The sequence below is a fragment of the Tupaia chinensis genome, unplaced genomic scaffold, assembly GCF_000334495.1.
Source record: "Tupaia chinensis unplaced genomic scaffold, TupChi_1.0 Scaffold000478_3, whole genome shotgun sequence".
NCBI lineage: Eukaryota > Metazoa > Chordata > Mammalia > Scandentia > Tupaiidae > Tupaia > Tupaia belangeri.
In genome coordinates, this window is record NW_006159990.1 from 6,276,458 (window position 1) to 6,295,486 (window position 19,029).

The 19,029-nt window shown below is 37.5% G+C and overlaps 1 pseudogene; it reads left to right on the top strand.

Moving 5' to 3' along the window:
* The first annotated feature begins 13,004 nt into the window (after positions 1–13,004).
* LOC102491071 (hsc70-interacting protein-like) overlaps positions 13,005–19,029 on the top strand; it is a 123,300-nt pseudogene continuing 117,275 nt past the window's right edge.

Here is a 19,029-nt window from a genome sequence, read left to right on the forward strand (position 1 = left end):
CAGGTTGTTGGGAAGTCACGATGCATTTTTTCATAGAAAAATATGTCAACCTAATAATTTGAGAAAACAAATTGTATTTCTCAAAAATAAAGAAAAAAAGATTATAATCAGAGCACTTGAGACATAAACAATGCTATGTTCTCTGAGTCCCTAAGAGTCTAAGATATATAAGTTAATGGCTTTTTAATGCTTTTAGAAGAGTATCTTTCTGGGACCAGCAGATGGTATAATGATTATGTTGCTGAACTCCCACATGGACAACCATGGTTCGAATCCCAAACCCAGTGGCTTGAAACTCACACTGGGCACGTGTGTGTGCATGCATGCCCAAAATTCCAAGAGGAGAATGGAGGGAAAGGGATTGTGGCATGGCCTTCCCCCTTGGGAGGAGATTTGTCACTTTTTGTCTCCCCATCTCTTCCCATCTCTCCAGTGAGCATAGGTGTTGTATAGGAAAAAAAAAAAAATCACTCTTTAAGAAAAAAAAAAAGAGTATTATCCTAAAATAATTTATTTTTATATTATTGATAGGGATGTTAGTAAGGAGGATAAAATCTGACCTTTATTTCCTAGTTTGCAACCAAAATAAGTCATGGAAAGTGCTGTTATATTCTTGACATAATGATTAATTTTTATATGTAAAAAAAGGGATACAAGATCAATTATTTCAGACCACATTCCTTACATCTTCCCCCACACTAATTTTAAACTAAAATCTTTCTCCAGAGCTGTATTGCTGACCTATCGTTATATAGCAAATTACTCCTAAGTATAATGTTTTAAAACAAGAATTTTTTTTTTCATTATTTTCATGACTTGGGAAAATAGCAACAACTTTACTGTATGGCTCTGGTTCAGGCTTTTTCACGAAGTTACAATGAAGGCATGGGCAGTCATTTATAAACTTGACTGAAACTAAATTTGTTTGCAAGCTCACTCACATAGATGTTGTCAGGTATCTCAGTTCTTCACAGGCCATTGCCTGGAGGTCTCCGTATGTCATCTCCTGGTCCTCTTTATGGAGTTTCCTAAGTGTCCTTACATCATCGAATCTGGCTTTCCCCAAAGTGAGTGAACCAAGAGGCATTCTTCAAAACCACCCATGGTCACTTTCATCATATTGTATTCACTAGAAAAGAAGCAGGTCACTAAGTTCAGACCTACAGTTTGGAGAAGAGAATTATGTCCCACAGTTTGAAAGAATTATTACCAAGATTTGTGGACATAGTATAAGATTTCCACACATGTGTTTCTTGTACATGAATGTGGCCTCACAATTACAGGTTAAGAAAATGTCCAGATGACATGAAAATACATAACAAATTTCAATTTCATCTACTAGCAATATTTGCATTCTTTTCCTCAAATTAAAATGGTACTTGAAAAGTGGAAAGGACAATTAAATAGTACTCACACTTGATATATGACATCTCTACTATGTAAGACACTTTATTCATTCATTTATTCATCTTTCACTTAAAAAAAATATGTACACCATGGACTGGACCTGTAACACAGCAGTGAAGAGAGCTGGAATCCACATAACTGATAGTGGTTAGAATCCTGGCTCTGGTAGCTTGATAAACACACTGGGCATGTATGCCTGTGGGCCCAATAGCCTGGTACAAAGGAAAAATGGAAGAGAAAGGATTGTGGCATGAGCTAACCCTTTGGGAGGGGAGATGTATTTTTGTTTCTCTCCCTCCCACTGTGTACATACAGTATAACGATTTTAAAAAGTCGTAAAATACATATACAAGAGTATTCATGGTAATAATCCTTTATTTTTGTTTTTCTGGCTAGAAAAAAATAAATGTTAAATGCCCTCTAGGAAAAGACAGTAAGGACTAATGCAAGATTTGGGAGAGAGAGTGGTATGTTAGGAACAGTTTTTAAAGTTTTGTCTGGTAAAATGCATAAGAAATACAAAAAGCTGGAGTGGAAGACCAATTAGGAGGTAGTGAAATAATTTAGACAACAGACAACAAGAATTAAAACTGGTAGGAGTGGTCATGGAAAAGGAAAACAGGAAATGGATTTAAGAAATATAGTGAACAAAAGTAGCACAATTATCCCTCACTTAAAGAAGATTTGTACTATATTTTTCCTGATTGGTGCTCGAGAAGAATTTATATATCCATTTCGCAGCTAAAGAATCTTCCTTTTATAATAATGAAGGGAAAATAATCTTAATTCCTAATCTGCTCTTGAGGATTCAATTGACTCATGGCATCTGGAAAACTGTTCAGCCACACTAATGTCCTATAAGCAAGGGACTGTGAAAGAATAAGAGAAAGTGAGAAACCATTATAATTAGAGCATTCATACTCTTCATCATATATGGTTAAATGAAATGTAATTTTTATGTGAACTTTTCTGGAGAGACAAATTATACCAAACCCTTAGCTAAACTTTGTGTTTGTAGTATTGTTACAGTAATAGCCTTGTTGTTATACATACTTTCCAGTATATTACCTGGGGCTTTGGAGTCTGAGACCCTTAGATTCTACCCTGACTCCATCATTACTTAAAATATAATATTTGACATGTTACTTAGTTTCTTTTTTTTTTTTTTTTGAGAGGTTCTTCGCTATAGGGCACGTGCGCTCACCAGACAGAGAGACATAGAGACAGAAAGCGAGAAATCACCCCCCAGAGGGGATGGTCAAGCTACGATCCCTTCTCCTCCATTCTCCTCTCGGGATCTTGGGCATGCACGCACACGTGCCCAGCATGAGTTTTAAGCCACCGGGCCTGGGACGCGAACTGCGATCGACCTCGTGGGAGTCCAGTGACATAGCCATTACGCTAACTGCTGGTTCCCATGTTACTTAGTTTCTTAAACACATTTTTTAAAAAGACAATTGAAACCTATCTGTCTGATGACTGAGAACATTAAATGAAGTAATTTATGTAAATATTAAAGATGATTATTGACACTTAGCAATAGCTAATGTTTATGATTAACCTTAACCTGTAGTTAATATTATTAGAATGCTTTGATACATAGAGCAAGCCAATTTGAAAGAGAGAAGGAGCTGTGAGAACATTCCACTGAAACTAGGGCGTTGGTTGGTTAGCTGGTAGTATGAGGATTTCCAGGGGATTGTCTTTTTTGGAGTCACAAGATGAATTCACTGAGATAGGAGCCATTTTAGCAAAAGTCCATATTTAAATGCATCGGTGTTTTAATGGCCTTTGTAACAAATGTTAAAACAAAAGGCACTATCTACTTCAAGCTGGACTTTTTGAAAGCATATGGGGAAAAAAAACAGAGACAGATAATTTTGTCAGTAAAGAAACCCAGCCACAGCTATTCATTTTATATCTATGGCTGTTTTAAATCTACAATGACACAGTTGACATGGTGACAGTAGCATGTTACTTAGTTTCTTTTTTTTTTTTTTTTGAGAGGTTCTTCGCTATAGGGCACGTGCGCTCACCAGACAGAGAGACATAGAGACAGAAAGCGAGAAATCACCCCCCAGAGGGGATGGTCAAGCTACGATCCCTTCTCCTCCATTCTCCTCTCGGGATCTTGGGCATGCACGCACACGTGCCCAGCATGAGTTTTAAGCCACCGGGCCTGGGACGCGAACTGCGATCGACCTCGTGGGAGTCCAGTGACATAGCCATTACGCTAACTGCTGGTTCCCATGTTACTTAGTTTCTTAAACACATTTTTTAAAAAGACAATTGAAACCTATCTGTCTGATGACTGAGAACATTAAATGAAGTAATTTATGTAAATATTAAAGATGATTATTGACACTTAGCAATAGCTAATGTTTATGATTAACCTTAACCTGTAGTTAATATTATTAGAATGCTTTGATACATAGAGCAAGCCAATTTGAAAGAGAGAAGGAGCTGTGAGAACATTCCACTGAAACTAGGGCGTTGGTTGGTTAGCTGGTAGTATGAGGATTTCCAGGGGATTGTCTTTTTTGGAGTCACAAGATGAATTCACTGAGATAGGAGCCATTTTAGCAAAAGTCCATATTTAAATGCATCGGTGTTTTAATGGCCTTTGTAACAAATGTTAAAACAAAAGGCACTATCTACTTCAAGCTGGACTTTTTGAAAGCATATGGGGAAAAAAAACAGAGACAGATAATTTTGTCAGTGGAAAATTTATCTGCTGAGAGCCAGGGGTCTGAAGTCTTTGAGGGTCTTGATGATTTCCGGGAAAAAGAGCTTGCTTGAAAGCCCATAATCTCAGTAGGAATTTTGGACACTATTTCATAAATGTTGAAGTCCATTCAAAGGGTCAAGCGGGAGTCATGGTGATATTGTTAGCTATGGTCTACTGCAGGATCAAATTACTCTTTCAGTTATATGACTAATGCAACTGGCTTCACTAAGAAATAAATAATGGGTGACTCAGAATTAAGTTAAACATCAAAATCAGTGTTGGTACCATGTACAGGAGACATAAAGAAGAAAAAGAAGCAGGGATCTGTATTTTGAGACCAACTTTCTCATGAAAGTTATTATTAACAGAAATAGATGAGTTTAAAAGAGAAGGTACTATGAAAAACTTTTAAAATCATGTTTGGTGGGAACCAGCAGTTAGCGTAATGGCTATGTTGCTGGACTCCCACGTAGTCGACCACAGACCCGGTGGCTTAAAACTCACGCCGGGTGCATGTGTGTGCATGCCCAAGATCCCGAGAGGAGAATGGAGGAGAAGGGATTGTGGCGTGACCCTCCCCCCTGGGGAGTGATTTCTCTCTTTCTGTCTCTCTGTCTCTGTCTGTCTGGCGAGTGCACGCACCCTATAGCGAAAAAAAACCTCTCCCCAAAAAAAAGAATGTATTGAAAATCATGTTTGTTTATAAAAACACCAATATCTAAAGATAAATGGTAGACAGGCCAGCAGATAGCAAGAGGTTAAGGCGTCATCCACATGGAGAATAGTGTAATCCGAATCTTGGAACCAGTGGCTTGAAAGTCACACTGGGTGTGTGCGTACCCACTTGCTCAAATTTCTAGGAGGAGAATATAGTAGAAAGGATGGTGGCATGGCCATCCTCCCCAGTAAGTCATTTCTTACTTTCCTTCACTCTTTTTCTTAGCCTCTCTCTGGCACGTGCACATGCTCTACAGCAAACTACAAAATAAAAACAAACAAAGCCATAATGGGTAGACAATCACTCTTAAAGTACCTCTGAGTTTCTCAGAAATATGTTAGCAATCAAAAAAAAAAAAACAGAAGGGTTTTTATTCAGAAACATTTCCTTACATAGAAGGGGATTTCAAAAATTACATTGACAAGTGGAATTAAAGTACAAGTTTATTTCACTGCAAAAAATATTTGAAATCCTGGGGCCAGCAGGTGGTATGGTGGTTGGGGCACTAGATTCCCACAGGGCCAACTGCGGCTTGAGTACCAGATCTTGAGGCTTGAAAATCACTCCAGGCACATTTGTGTGCATGTGCAAACCCCCAAGAAGAGAATGGAGGTGAGGGAACTATAGTGTGACCCTTCTCCCTGGGATGGGATATCCCACTTTCCCTCTTACTATCTCTTTCTCTCTCCAGCAAAGGCTCATGACCTATGGCAAAAAACTAAAACAAACAAACAAACAAAAAATTGAAATCCATGCATAGTTTTTTCATACTATGCATTTTACACAAAGTTTTTAAAGATCTCTTGGAAAATTTTAGTTTTGTAATAAAATGTATTGCATATATTTTCTATGAAATGACAATGCATTTTATTAATATTCTTCAGTAGTTATTATTTCTTCCTTTTACAGTTAAAGAATGATTAAATGTTTTTAGGTTTAGATTATGCATATTATTTTTAATTCCTTAAGTATCTTGGCAGCTGACATCCTAGAAGATAATGCATTAGATCAGTGTGTTTAACATGATTTCAAAAGCAATTATATAGTATGCTCCTTTTTCAAATCATTAAATGGATTGAAATAATCAAACAATTTTTAAATGTTATATAAAAGAAACAAAACCATAAAAAAATTCTCAGGATAGATAAAACTCATAATGATTCTTTTTTTTTTTTTTTTTTGGAGAGATTTTCACTGTAGGGCGCGTGCGCTCGCCAGACAGACAGAGAGAGACATAGAGACAGAAAGCGAGAAATCACCCCCCAAGGGGGATGGTCACGCTGCAATCCCTTCTCCTCCATTCTCCTCTCGGGATCTTGGGCACGCATGCACACACGCCCGGCGTGAGTTTTAAGCCACCGGGTCCGGGACACGAACTGCGGTCGACTACGTGGGAGTCCAGCGACATATCCATTACGCTAACTGCTGGTTCCCTTTTGAGAGTTCTTTTGCTATTGGGAGCATGCGTTCACCAGACAGACAGAGAGAGACAGAGAGACAGAAAGCAAGAAATCACCCCCCCAGGGGGGATGGCCACGCCGCAATCCCTTCTCCTCCATTCTCCCTCGGGGATCTTGGGCATGCACACACACGCACCTAGCATGAGTTTTAAGCCGCCGGGTCCAGGATACGAGCCACGGTCGACTACATGGGAGTCCAACGACATAGCCATTACGCTAACTGCTGGTCCCTATTTTTTTTTCTTTTAAAGAGAGATTTTTGTTATAGAGCACATGTGCTCACCAGAAGGACAGTGAGAAATCACCCATGGTCACCCCATGGGGGGATGGCAATGCCATAATCCCTTCCCCTTCTCCATTCTCCTTTCAGGATTTTGGGCACAAACACACACACACACACACACACACACACACACACGAACCCGGTGTTAGTTTTAAGCCACCGAGTTCAAGATTTGAACCATGGTCAATTATATGGGAGACTAGGAATGTAATTATTATGCCATCTCATTATGTATTTATTTATTTATTTATTTGGAGAGATTCGCGCTATAGAGCATGTGCACTCGCAAGAAAGACAGAGAGAAGAGAGACAGAAAGCAAGAAATCACCGCCCCCAGGGGGGATGGCCACACTGCAATCCCTTCTCCATTCTCCTCTCTGGATCTTGGGCATGCATGCATACGCACCCAGCATGAATTTAAGCCACCGGATCTGGGACTCAACCTGTGGTCGAGTACATGGGAGTCCATTACACTAACTGCTGGTCCCTCACTATGTATTTTTAACAAAAAGCATTTCCAATTACTTTTTATCAGTTTTTTGCATGTTAACAATTCTATTGGCACTTTCTGATAAGTTATATTTGTAAAAGTGAGTATGCCATAGTCACTGAATTATTATAGATTTCTAAGTGTCAAATTATTCTTTTCATTTTTATTTCTAATGAACACTAAATTGTTATAATAAGACTCATTTCATTAATGTGTTATTTTGAACATGATTATCACTGAATAGCTATTAAAGACTCCTTCTCACTGGGCAACTCAGACTTTATACTTATTCATTTAACATGTCTTCACAACTTTAAGCCATTCCAAAGATATTCAAGTTGTTTCATTTCAATACAAATCTGTCACGTATAATTACATAGTTTTTTTAAGTGTCAAAAAATTATGATTACTGCAAAATAGTATTCAAAATCTGATTTTAAAAAATACTTCTATTAGTGAGAAGACATAAAAACTTAACATTACCTACCACAATTTGTCATTTAGAAAAATGAAATTGTTTTTAGTCATGAAAGAGGAGAAAAAAGGTCAACCGTGATCCTCCACAAATGATAGCACCGAACAAAATGTACAAGAGAACGCTACCAGCATATATACAAGTCTTTACACAACCAAAATGATGAACGTACTCACCAGCTCAAATTTTCCTTAATTCCTTGGTAATACTTAATCTTTGCTTCTCATTGTGTCATACCTATACCCAGGTAAACACTGATCTGCAAGCACTAAAGATTAGTTTTCTTTTTCCCTTTTCTTGTCTTTGATTTTTGTTTGTTTATGGGTTTATGTTTCCTTTCCTCTAGATGGTGTGTGCCATGTCATATCGTCGGAGAGATAGGGAGAGAGGGAGAAGGGAAAGCACTCCATATGAGGCGTGGTGATGCCCAGTTCTCTCTCCTTCATCTCTCCCTCCTTCAGGGATTTTAGGGACACATGCACTTGTGCCTGGAATGTGTCACGTCTCTGGGTTCTGGACCTGAACTGCAGAGTCAGCCATATGGCTTCTTGCCGCTTTAATCACCAAGTCACGGAGCTGGCCCTAGTTTTCATTTTCTAGACTTCCATAATAAATTACATGACATGATTCATATGAAGTACCTTTCAAACCTATATTGAAAATTCATTTCATCAAAAAACTATGCATGGATTTCAAAGATTTGTTTGGCAAAGAAATAAACTTGCATTTTAATTCTATTGCTTTATGAACTTTTGAAGTTGCCTTGTATTATTTGACTTCTTAACTCAGTAGGGTTATGTCGTTGTTTGTATTGATAACTTATTCATTTGCATTGCTGAGTATTGTTCTTCTGTATGGACATAGTTTCTGTATGAACTTTTCTATTTAGTACATTTGATTGCTTTTAGTTTTTGGTTAACACCAATATAGCTGCTACCACTGGAACAGACTAGAGACCCCAGAAATAAATCCCAAAATATACAAGCAACTGATTTTTGACAAAGGACACCAATCAATACAGTGGAGTGTGTGTGTGTGGGGGGGTTCTCTTTAGCAAATGGTGTTAGAAAAATTGGTTATCCACCTGCAGAAAGATGAAAATGGACCCCTCTCTCATCATTAACAAAAGTCAACTCAGAATACATCAAATATCTAAACCTATGACCTCAAACTGGTGGATAATGCAGGAGAAACTCTTGGAGACATCAAAGCAGACAAAAATTCTTAAATAAGATCCCTAAAGCACAGGCAAAAATTTCCAAAATAGACAAGTGAGATTACTTCCATAAAAAGCTTCTGCTCAGTAAAAGAAACAATAGTTAGAATAAACCAGCAAACCCTCAGAATAGGAGAATATATTTGCAAACAATGCCTCAGGTAAGGGACTTATAACCAGAATACACAGGGAATTCAGGCAACTTACTCTTCCCCCCAAAAAATGATCAACCCAATTAAAAGTTGGGAAAATGAGCTGAACAGATAACTCTCTAAGGAAGATATACAAACATCCAAAAAGCAAATGAAAACATACTCAACATCCCTTATCATAAGGAAAATGTAAATCAAAACCACAATAAGATACCTCTTAACCCCAGTCAGAATGGCTAAGATTAAAACAGTAAAATATTTTAAGTGTTGATAAGGCTGTGGTGAAACAGGAACTCTCCTACACTATTGGTGGGAATGTAACTTAGTACAGCCACTGTAAAGAACAATATGGAGATCCCTCAAAGACTTAACGAATAGGGACCAGCAGATAGTGGTGCACTTACATCTCTGAACTTCACATGGATGTCCGTGGTTTGAATCTGTGGCTTAAAAAACCACTTTGGGCACACGTGCATGCATGCCCAAGATTTTAAAAGAATGGATTGTGATATGGCTGTCCCCCTGAGGAGTGATTTCTTACTTCCCCTCTCACTGTCTGTTTCTCTCTATATATCTGTCTCTCTGTTGCTCTCTCTCTTCCCCCCCAACAAACGCACAAGCCTCTAGGCAAAGAAAAACTAAAAAAAAAAAAAAAAAAAAAGAACAAAAAATAAATCTGCAGATAGAACTATCACATGATCTAGTAATTTCACTTCTGGGTATATACTCAAAGGATAGAAATACGCTCCATAAAGACCACCAATTGGCATAATGGCTATATCGCTGGACTCCCATGTAGCCAACTGCAGTTTGAGTCCTGGACCTGGTGGCTTAAACTTACACCGGGCATGTGTGTGTGTGTGTGTGTGTGTGTGTGTGTGCCCAAGATCCTGAGAAGAGCATGGAGAAAAAGGGATTGAGGTGTAGCCATCCCCCCAGGGGTGATTTCTTGCTTTCTGTCTTTCTGTCCCTCTCTCTGTCTCTCTGGCAAGCACATGCGCCCTACAGCAAAAACCTCTCCAAAAAAAATAATAAATAAAATTTTAAAAATTAAATAAAAAAAAAACCTCCGTCAGAAAAGTACTTGCACATCCATGTTTATTCCAGCATTATTTGCCATTGTTAAAATATGAAACCAACCCTAATGTCCATAAACAGATGAATGGATTGGAAAAGTGTGGCACATATGCACTATGGAATACTACTTAGCCATGGAAAAACAATAAAACCTTGGCATTTGATAGACATTTGATAGAGTGTACAAATGTGGAAGATTTACTGGCAAGCAAAGGAAGCCAGAATATGAAAGAGAGATATTGTATACCCCTACTTAATATATACCAAATGCAGAAACTGAAAAATTGGCAGATAGAAAAACATGGAGAACAAGTCTGGATACTAGAGACAGTGTGTGAGGAGAGTGGGAAATGAGGGAGGTTGAGAGGAAAGGAATCAGGGGTGGAAAGAAAGAAGCAGAATATTTAAGGGACACAAAAATGGAAAGTTATCTGTTGATAAAGTGTATGATAATATCTTTAACTGTACTAGTATACAGTATATTCATGATGAGAACACTCATTTTACAAACTAATGATAAACAGTGATTAAATGTATAATAAAAATGTACAAGAAAGATTGTGTATTTATTTATATGGGCATAAAGTTTCATTTTTCTTGGGTAAATAGCTAAGAGGTGAGGGTCTGAATGATATAGTAAGTGTATGTGTACCTTGTAAGAAACAATGCTCAACTGTTTCCAAAGTCATTCTGCCATTTTGCATTTTAACCAAAAGAGTATGAGCCTTCCACTTTCTCTATATTTTTCTCTAACATAATATGGTTAATATTTCTGATTTTATATTATTTTCCCCATATTTTAATTATAAAATACTTTTTTGTAATATCTGACTTACAGACAATTATTTTACTTTTTTGTAAGGTACAGTGTAATTGTGTGTGTGTGTGTTGTGTGTGTTACTAGTTTGCTTTAGGGTATGTACACTCACTGGAGAAGGAGAGAGAGAGAAATGAGCCATGACATAGTACTTTCTCCTTCATTCTCCTCTCGGGATTTTGGGCATGCACACACAAACATCCCACGTGAAAGACAAGCCTCTGGATTTGGGACTCCAGTTGTACGGTCAGCCATGTGGGATCCAGCCACTTTTGCTAGCCTGGTACAGTATAGTTTTTTAAAGCACGTATACAGTGTGAAATAATCAACTCAAGGATATAAATTTGTTCACCATAACTAACATTCGAGACCACACTATTTTGTGTACACCAGAGTATCTCTCTTCTGGTGATTTAGAAGTATGTATCACTTTGTTACAGAGGTTGATTCCTCTACTCTGGTACACAGTTTCAAAACCTATTCCACTTGTTAACATTCGCTCTTGTTTCTTTTAACTAATTTCTCCCCCAGTCCTCCAACCCACACTCCATTCAGCTGCTAATGTTTACCCTTACTTTCTACTTTTATGCTATCCAGTCCTTTAGCTTCTGTTAATGACTGAGAACACTCAGTATTTATTTTCATGATTCTAGTTGTGTATAACAGTATCTCGATTTTCTTATCATTGGTCATGTTCTTAATGACAAAGAATATTGTCTGTTAATGTCTGTAAGAGTTTATATAACTGTTTTTTTTTTTCCTTTGTTAAACATTTGGTAGAATACATCACTGAAGTCCAATAGGCCTGGAGTTTTCTCTGTAGAAAAGTTTTTCAACTTTAAATTCAATGCCTTTAAAGGAAAAAAATGGTCTATTCTGGTTATCTATTTCTTGTTGAGAATGTTTTATTAGTATTTCAAGGAATTTGTCCATTTATTTAAGATGCTTAAGTTATTGAAATAAAATAATTCATAATAGTCCTTTGTTATCCAATTCCAATATCTATAGATTCTATCAGGACATCATATTTCTCATCTTTTTCAGTGCTCTTTCTTTCTTTTCCTGATCAATCTGGATAGTTGTTACCAGTTTTATTGACTTTGTTAAAGATCCAACTTTTGATTTTATTGATTTGTTGTGTTTTTCTCTATTTTCTACCTCATTGATTTTATTCTGATCTTTTTTAAATTTATTTTATACATTTGATCACTATATATCACTTAGCTTGTACATTTAATTTACCTTTCATGAATACACTTCACACCAGTCCAGTTGGGGATACAAGACACATTATATTTGACAGGTAATAATCTATTTCCATGTCTCATAAATAGCTGATTTTTATTATTTTCTCTTTTTCTATGGTTGAATTTAATTTGCTCTTTAATTCATCTAGTTTTAAAAAGTAGAACTGGATACTATGTAAGAAGTTCTTATTTTCTAATAGAATATTCAGTGCTATAAATTTCTTTCTATGTACTACTTTGGTAGTTTCCAAGAAATTCTTTTATCTTGTGAGTTCATTTTCATTCAGTTCAAAATCTTTTGGATTTTTCACTTTTGATTTATTCTTTGATCTACTTAGGTTATTTAGAAGTATATTGTTTAGTTTCCAAATAGTTGAGATTTATCAGAACAGATATCTAACTTAGTTCCTTTGTTGTAAGAGAACACTCCGTGACTTAAATTTTTTTAAGCTTACCGAGACTTTTTTATGGTCAATGTTAGTAAATATTCCATGTGCATTTCTACAGGGTATACACTTTCATTTTTGAATATAGTATTCTAAAATTGTGAAACATTAATTTTATTCATGAAATACCTATTTCTACTTTTAATTCTATCCATGTTTTCTTGTTATATTTCAAAAGTCTCTCATGAGGTGAACGCACATCTTTAGTTCACATTTTTTCCATATTTTTTCTATGTTTTATTTTGGATACTTTTCATTACTACACCTATTTTCAAGTTCACTAATCTTTCTTCTACAATGCATAATCATGGAAAGTTAATCCCATCTTGTGTATGTTTCATCTCCAATATTGGCTAGGCCATTGTTTTGCTGAGCAGCAGGCACTCGGGATGTTTCTAACTGGGGTGAAGGTGCATGAAGGTCAGGGGCCATGGCCGGGGAGGGAGGGGTGTCGGCTTGGAGAACCTGCCTCCTCGTGCGGCTGTCTCATGGCAGACTGGGACGCTCCCATCTGTCCACAGTCTGTGCCCCCAGGGCAGCTCCCTGACCAGGCCTATCTCCTTGGGGATCGGGGACAGATTCAGATGAAAACCCACCCTGCTCCACAGGCACCTGTTAGAGATGCCTTCTCTCTCTTTTCCTCTTCATCTCTCTATCTCTCTCTCTCTAGCTCTTGAAATAAATAAATAAATAGATAGATAGATAACAGCCACATATCACACAAATACACAAATATATACAGTGAGCTGTCACTGCCCAAGAAATTACCTCAAAGCTTAGTGTTTAAAATAACAATAAAGTATTATATTCTACAGTTTCTGTGAGCTAGGAATCCAGTAGTGGTAATCCAGTTGTGGTGTGGCTAATTAGTTCTGGCTCAGTGTCTGGTGAGCCTGCAGTCAAGTTGTTGGTAAAGACTGTAGTCATCTGAAGGTTTGGCTAGTGCTGGATAATCTAATTATTTTGGCTATCTAAAGATTGAAAAGTCAGTGCTAGTTTTGGTACTAACTAGTTGTGGTCTTTATTTCCTCACCATGTAATATCTTTATGGGGCTGCCTGTGTATCTTCTCAATATGGCAACTTCTTATAGAAAAAGTGATGTAAGAGAATAAAGGTGAGAGTCACAATGTCTTTGCGACTTAGCCCAGAGTCATGTACACAGAATTTCTTTGACATGAATCTCTCTTCATCTACTATTTAAGATTTTGCTCTTTTTCACTGACGTTAGCCTTGACAGATTTGTATATGACTGACTTGTTCCATTTCCCCAATATTATCGTAGTCACAAACATCTACATTATTCATTGTGGGAGAAGACCACATAAAAGAACAGCAGGGAAGTCTCAGGAATGAGAATCATTGGGTCCATCTCTAACTCTGGTATAGTCAAGTCACAAATGGGGTTCAACATACTCCCAAAGCTATGCCAACAGTAATTCCAAAGCCAGTATGGAAAATCCATGCCCTCAAAAAGAAAAATCAGTTTCTTTATCTTTTAATCTCTAATGACCTCTTTTACATTAAGTAAACCATTGCTAAGGCCATACTCTGGATTTTTAGAAGTATTCTATATCTAATAAATAAAATTTCAAGCATTCTATTTTTGAGCTTTCAATTCTGGTAGCTTCATACCTCTTATTTTCTATAAAATGCATGTCATTTCAAACAATACTGATAATCTTCATTTCCACATGGGCTCACTTTTTCATTGTCCAAACTTTCTGTAATAATGTCAAGTCTCGGAAACCACCTCCTTACCTGACTCTCAGCAGCCTATCTTGCTTACTACTCAGCAGAAAAAAACTAAGAATTACTAGATGGTATATTTTTTTGACTTCCTTAAAGAATTTACAGACTTAAAGAATCTAGTGCTTTTTCCGCATTTTTTTTCCTTGTTACTATTGACACCTTTCTCTCACCTGAACCTGAAACTCATCATCTTCCTTTGGAAGTATTTTATTCTATTCATTACCTTCCTTCTGTATTATATTATCTTCCTTTTTTTCTTAATCTTCTGTCTTCCTCGATAAATGTGGTCAATATTTTCCATATTAAAAAGAAAGTCGTGGTTGTGTTAACTCATACATTTTTAGGAAAATAATTTAGCTATATAGTAAAGGCAAATGGAAGGATCCCAACTGCTAAATCATGTGGATTCCAGAGCTGCTAATTCTGTACTAGAGATGATGATTCAAAGGAAACAAAAGCATAGAGATAGGGGGAAACATAGAGAAGAGATCAGGTAGCATGGTAATCACCCAGGGAGTAATGCAGATCTTAATGTAAACCATACTACAGTTATTTGTCTCATTTCTTTATCATATTTCAGTCATATTTATAACTCTGGTCTTAGTATCTTATTTAAGAATATATCTACCAAAAATTTTTACATATAATAAACTTCAGTAGAAACTTCAATAGTATTATCAACTGCTGATTACCAATGCCATTATTTTCTAAATAAATTCATCACTCACACTAAATTATCTTAATTTTGCTTCCACAGTAGGAGTGGAGATAGAGGCAAAAGCAAAAAGAATATAATTAAATTATGTTCACATTAACAAATCTACCAGTCTCAAATGTTGATCATAAGTTGTCTTTTTCTTCAAATCAGTAAATGGGCCCAACAGCTAAGACTATTCCCCTTCCGTTGTAGCTAACATCTTTCTCTATTCCCATAGATTTTTTTTTTCTTTTGTTATAGGGAGCTTGCCAGAGAGAAACAGAGAGAAAGTGAGAAATCACCCTTCAGGGAGGATAGCCACACCAAAATCCCTTCTTTTCCATTCTCCTCTTGGGATTTTAAGCATGCACACACCTGCATTGGTATGAGTTTCAAGCCACCAGATCCAGGACTCAAACTGCAGTCGGCATGTGGAAGTCCAGTACTTTAACCACTGCATGACCTGCTACCTCCAGTAACTCCCATTTTTTCATAATCACCTCCATTAACCTCTTATTCCCAGCAACCCACAGAAATGTCCTTGCTGAATTCTTCAGACTTAATGAACATTTCTAAGCTCTCCTTTATCAAAACTTTGGTAGCACTTAACATAGTAGATACTCTTTAGATACTCCCTGTTCCTTTATTGCCCACTGGAACAACACACTCTCATGATTTTTCTCCTTTCACAAAGATGATTTCTCAGTCTCCTTTCTGGTATATTTCTTATCTTCCACATTCATTTCCTACATGACCTCCTTCAGGTTTTTCCTTGGCTTTAGCCCCAAACTTTTCCTTCCCTCCACATCTTTACTTTCACACATCCTACTCAATAGTTCCATCTGGGTGTTTACAAAGCCTAAAACATTACCTTGAGCAAAGCAGAAATGTTTTTCACTCAGCCTCTCAACAAGCTCTGTCTCTTGTCTCGGTGTTCCACATCTTAGAAGTGGGCCTTGTCTGCTCTTCTTTTTCCACTCCACATTAGTAAGTGCTTCCAATTTTGCCCCAGTTAGAATAGATTATGAATACATGCACTTCTCATCTCCATCATAAACATCCTAAATCATCTCACCATGATCCTCATCTGGATTCCTGAGCTAGTTGGCTAACGGATCTATCATCCTTCGTCCTCTGACCCATGTAGACTTCTCTCCAGATGGAGATCAGAAAATTCTTTGCACAATGTAAGTCAAGTCACACACTTTTCTGTCCAAAGGTTTTTAAAAACTTCCCAATACATTTGGAGTAAAGTCCACTATCTAAATTCCTTGGTCTCTCGGTCCCAACTTGCTGTGATCTGTGCTCATTTCTGTAGAAGCATTTCCAAGCCTACTCGAGCCATGTTGGCCTTGTTTTATACGCACTTCAGACTCAACTCACTTGCTCTTTAGACTGCCTGGAAAATATTCCCTCCTATTTTGAATGTCTCCTCATTTCTTTTATTAGGTCTCAGGTAAAGTGTGTCCTCATCAGCTAGGAATTCTCTTAACCTATCTAAAATAACCCACCTTTGCCCTGGGCATGATTTCTTATATTGCTTAAATAAAATTACGTATGATGCAGATGAGCACTTTTTCTTTTCTAACATTTTTATCCCCTTTACATTAAAATCCTATACACTCTACTGGTTCTACTTTAAATGTACTTCCCTTTGACTGTTACTTTTTTTTAACTGCATGTATATTTTAAAGTTTATTTTCTTGCATGAGAGAGACATAGCATTGACAGGGTCTTGTCATGCTGTGACATTCCCCTGACAACTTTCCTCACAGCCAGTATTGCTGGCAGTATCTAGGGGGCCTGGAGATTCAAGCCAATCAGGACCTCCCACTTGGCTCAGGGTTCCCACCTGGCTCTGGTATCATGTAGCAGTACCCTACCCCTGTGCAAACATGCTGGATCCCCAGTGCCACATTTGAATCTTATTAAACCGATCTCTTTATATTAATATCAGGGTTTTTCTTTGTTTCTGTTCTATTTTACTCAACAGCTCTATCTCAGTTATTCTTATTTATTACCCTTATTTAAATTACCATTAGTCTTTGCTTTTTAATGTTTCATTTTTCAGTCAAGATCTGTACATAGAAATCTACATCCTAGGCCAGCTGGTGGTACGGCAGTGAGGGCGGCTGAATCCACGTGGCCAACTATACAATTCCAGTCCCAGACCTAGAAGCTTGAGAAACATGACAGACATATGCACATGCATGCCCAGTTCCCAAAAGGAGAAAGGGATGGAGAAAGGATCGCAGCATTCTCCATGGAGAGTGCTCTCTCTCTCTCTCTCTGTCTCTCTCCTCTCCCCTTTCTTACTCCCGCTTTTGTCCTCACTCTCTTTCCTTCCCTCTCTGTCTCTTCAGAAAGCACCCGTGCCCTCTGGAAACTCTCTGTCTCTCCAGAAAGCACCCATGCCCTCTGGAAAAATTTTTAAAGTTATTTATTTAATTTTATTACTATTATTGTTATTATTATTATTATTAAATTTGACCAGAGAGAGAAAGGGAACATGAAAAGCAAACTGCCAGGCCCAGGACTCAAACTGTAGTCAGTCCTGTGGAAGTCCAGTACCTTAGTTACCATGCCACCTGCCATCCCCCCAATTTTTTTTTAAATTCACATCCATTTATTTGGATATACACAAGTACCTTAAACTCAATGTTCCAGATAATCATAATCTTACCTTGTTCTCTTTTTTCTAAATATAATTCTTCTGTTGTCTCTACCTTGGTTTATGTCACTTCTAAGTTTACATTTATCCAAACCAAAAAACTTGGAGTTGTTCTTCATTCCTCTTTTTTAGACATATGTCAAATTTAATCAGTTGATACCTTTTCAAAACTGTCCACTGCTTCCTATTTCTATCTCCAAGATATAAAGTTCAGTTCTTGTCGTTACTTGCCTTGACAGTGACGAAGGGTTTCAAAGTATATTTTTTATGTACATTTGCTTGCTGCCTTCCTAGCAGCCGTTCTTCCCTCTCCTTCCCTCCTTCTTCCTCCTTTTTTTTCCCTGCATCCATAATTTCTTTCTGAAAATCAGCCTACCACCAGTATGTAGCTACTTCCCAATCTGATTAGAATCAAGGTGACTCCCCGCTCCGGGAGGCTGCTTTGACTGAAATAAACTACTGAGCATTATCTCATTTTTCATGTTGTAGTGTTCAAATTTGGCTATTGATAGTAAAACTCAGAAGTGTTGTTTAATCGTTGTGGGAAAACACAGTCCTTCTCCTTAACTGTAAAAAGCAAAATGGTCATTCCCACTACTGGTGGGTGTCACTTTATACCATGTGAGGAGCCAGCCTGAGGAAAAGTCAGCTCATGGAGCAGGGACAGAGAATGAGTCCGAGAGAAAAGGAGTCTAAGCGCTGACTGAATCCACACAAGGACTCCACCGTCACATTAGTTATGAGCCCAGTATGCATTTTGACGTAAATGAGCTTAGGTTAGCTTTCTGTTACTTGTGATCTGAAGCATCCAACTCAATCCGCGTGACCTCACATATCTCATAGTTACATCACAACCCACCACAGTGGGTCCTAACTGACAAAATTTGATTCTTCAGTGGCTTCAGGATAAAGTGTGAACTTTATACTACTGCATGCTCGATGCTCCAGTTGCACTGAATTCTGCCATTTCTTTACTCATGTCTTACTTTTCATGATGTAGTCCCTTCTTTCAAAAAACTTTTTTCTCTATGGTTACTTATATGTAAGTCTCATGTTAAATGAAACTGCCTCTATGTATTGCTGGGATAAAATGGGTAAAAACTACATGTGCTCTGTACTATTTTTACAACTTCCTGTGAACTTTTGATTTCAAAATAAAAGTTTGTGAAAAAGAAGAAAGAAAAAAGAAGTAAATCTTCTTTAACCCCTGAATACAATTTTTTTTAGAGGTTTTTGCTTTAGGGTGTGTGCGCTCGCCAGACAGACAGAGAGAGACAGAGAGACAGAAAGCGAGAAATCGCCCCACAGGGGGGATGGCCACGCCGCAATCCCTTCTCCTCCATTCTCCTCTCGGGATCTTGGGCACGCACGCACACGCACCCGGTGTGAGTTTTA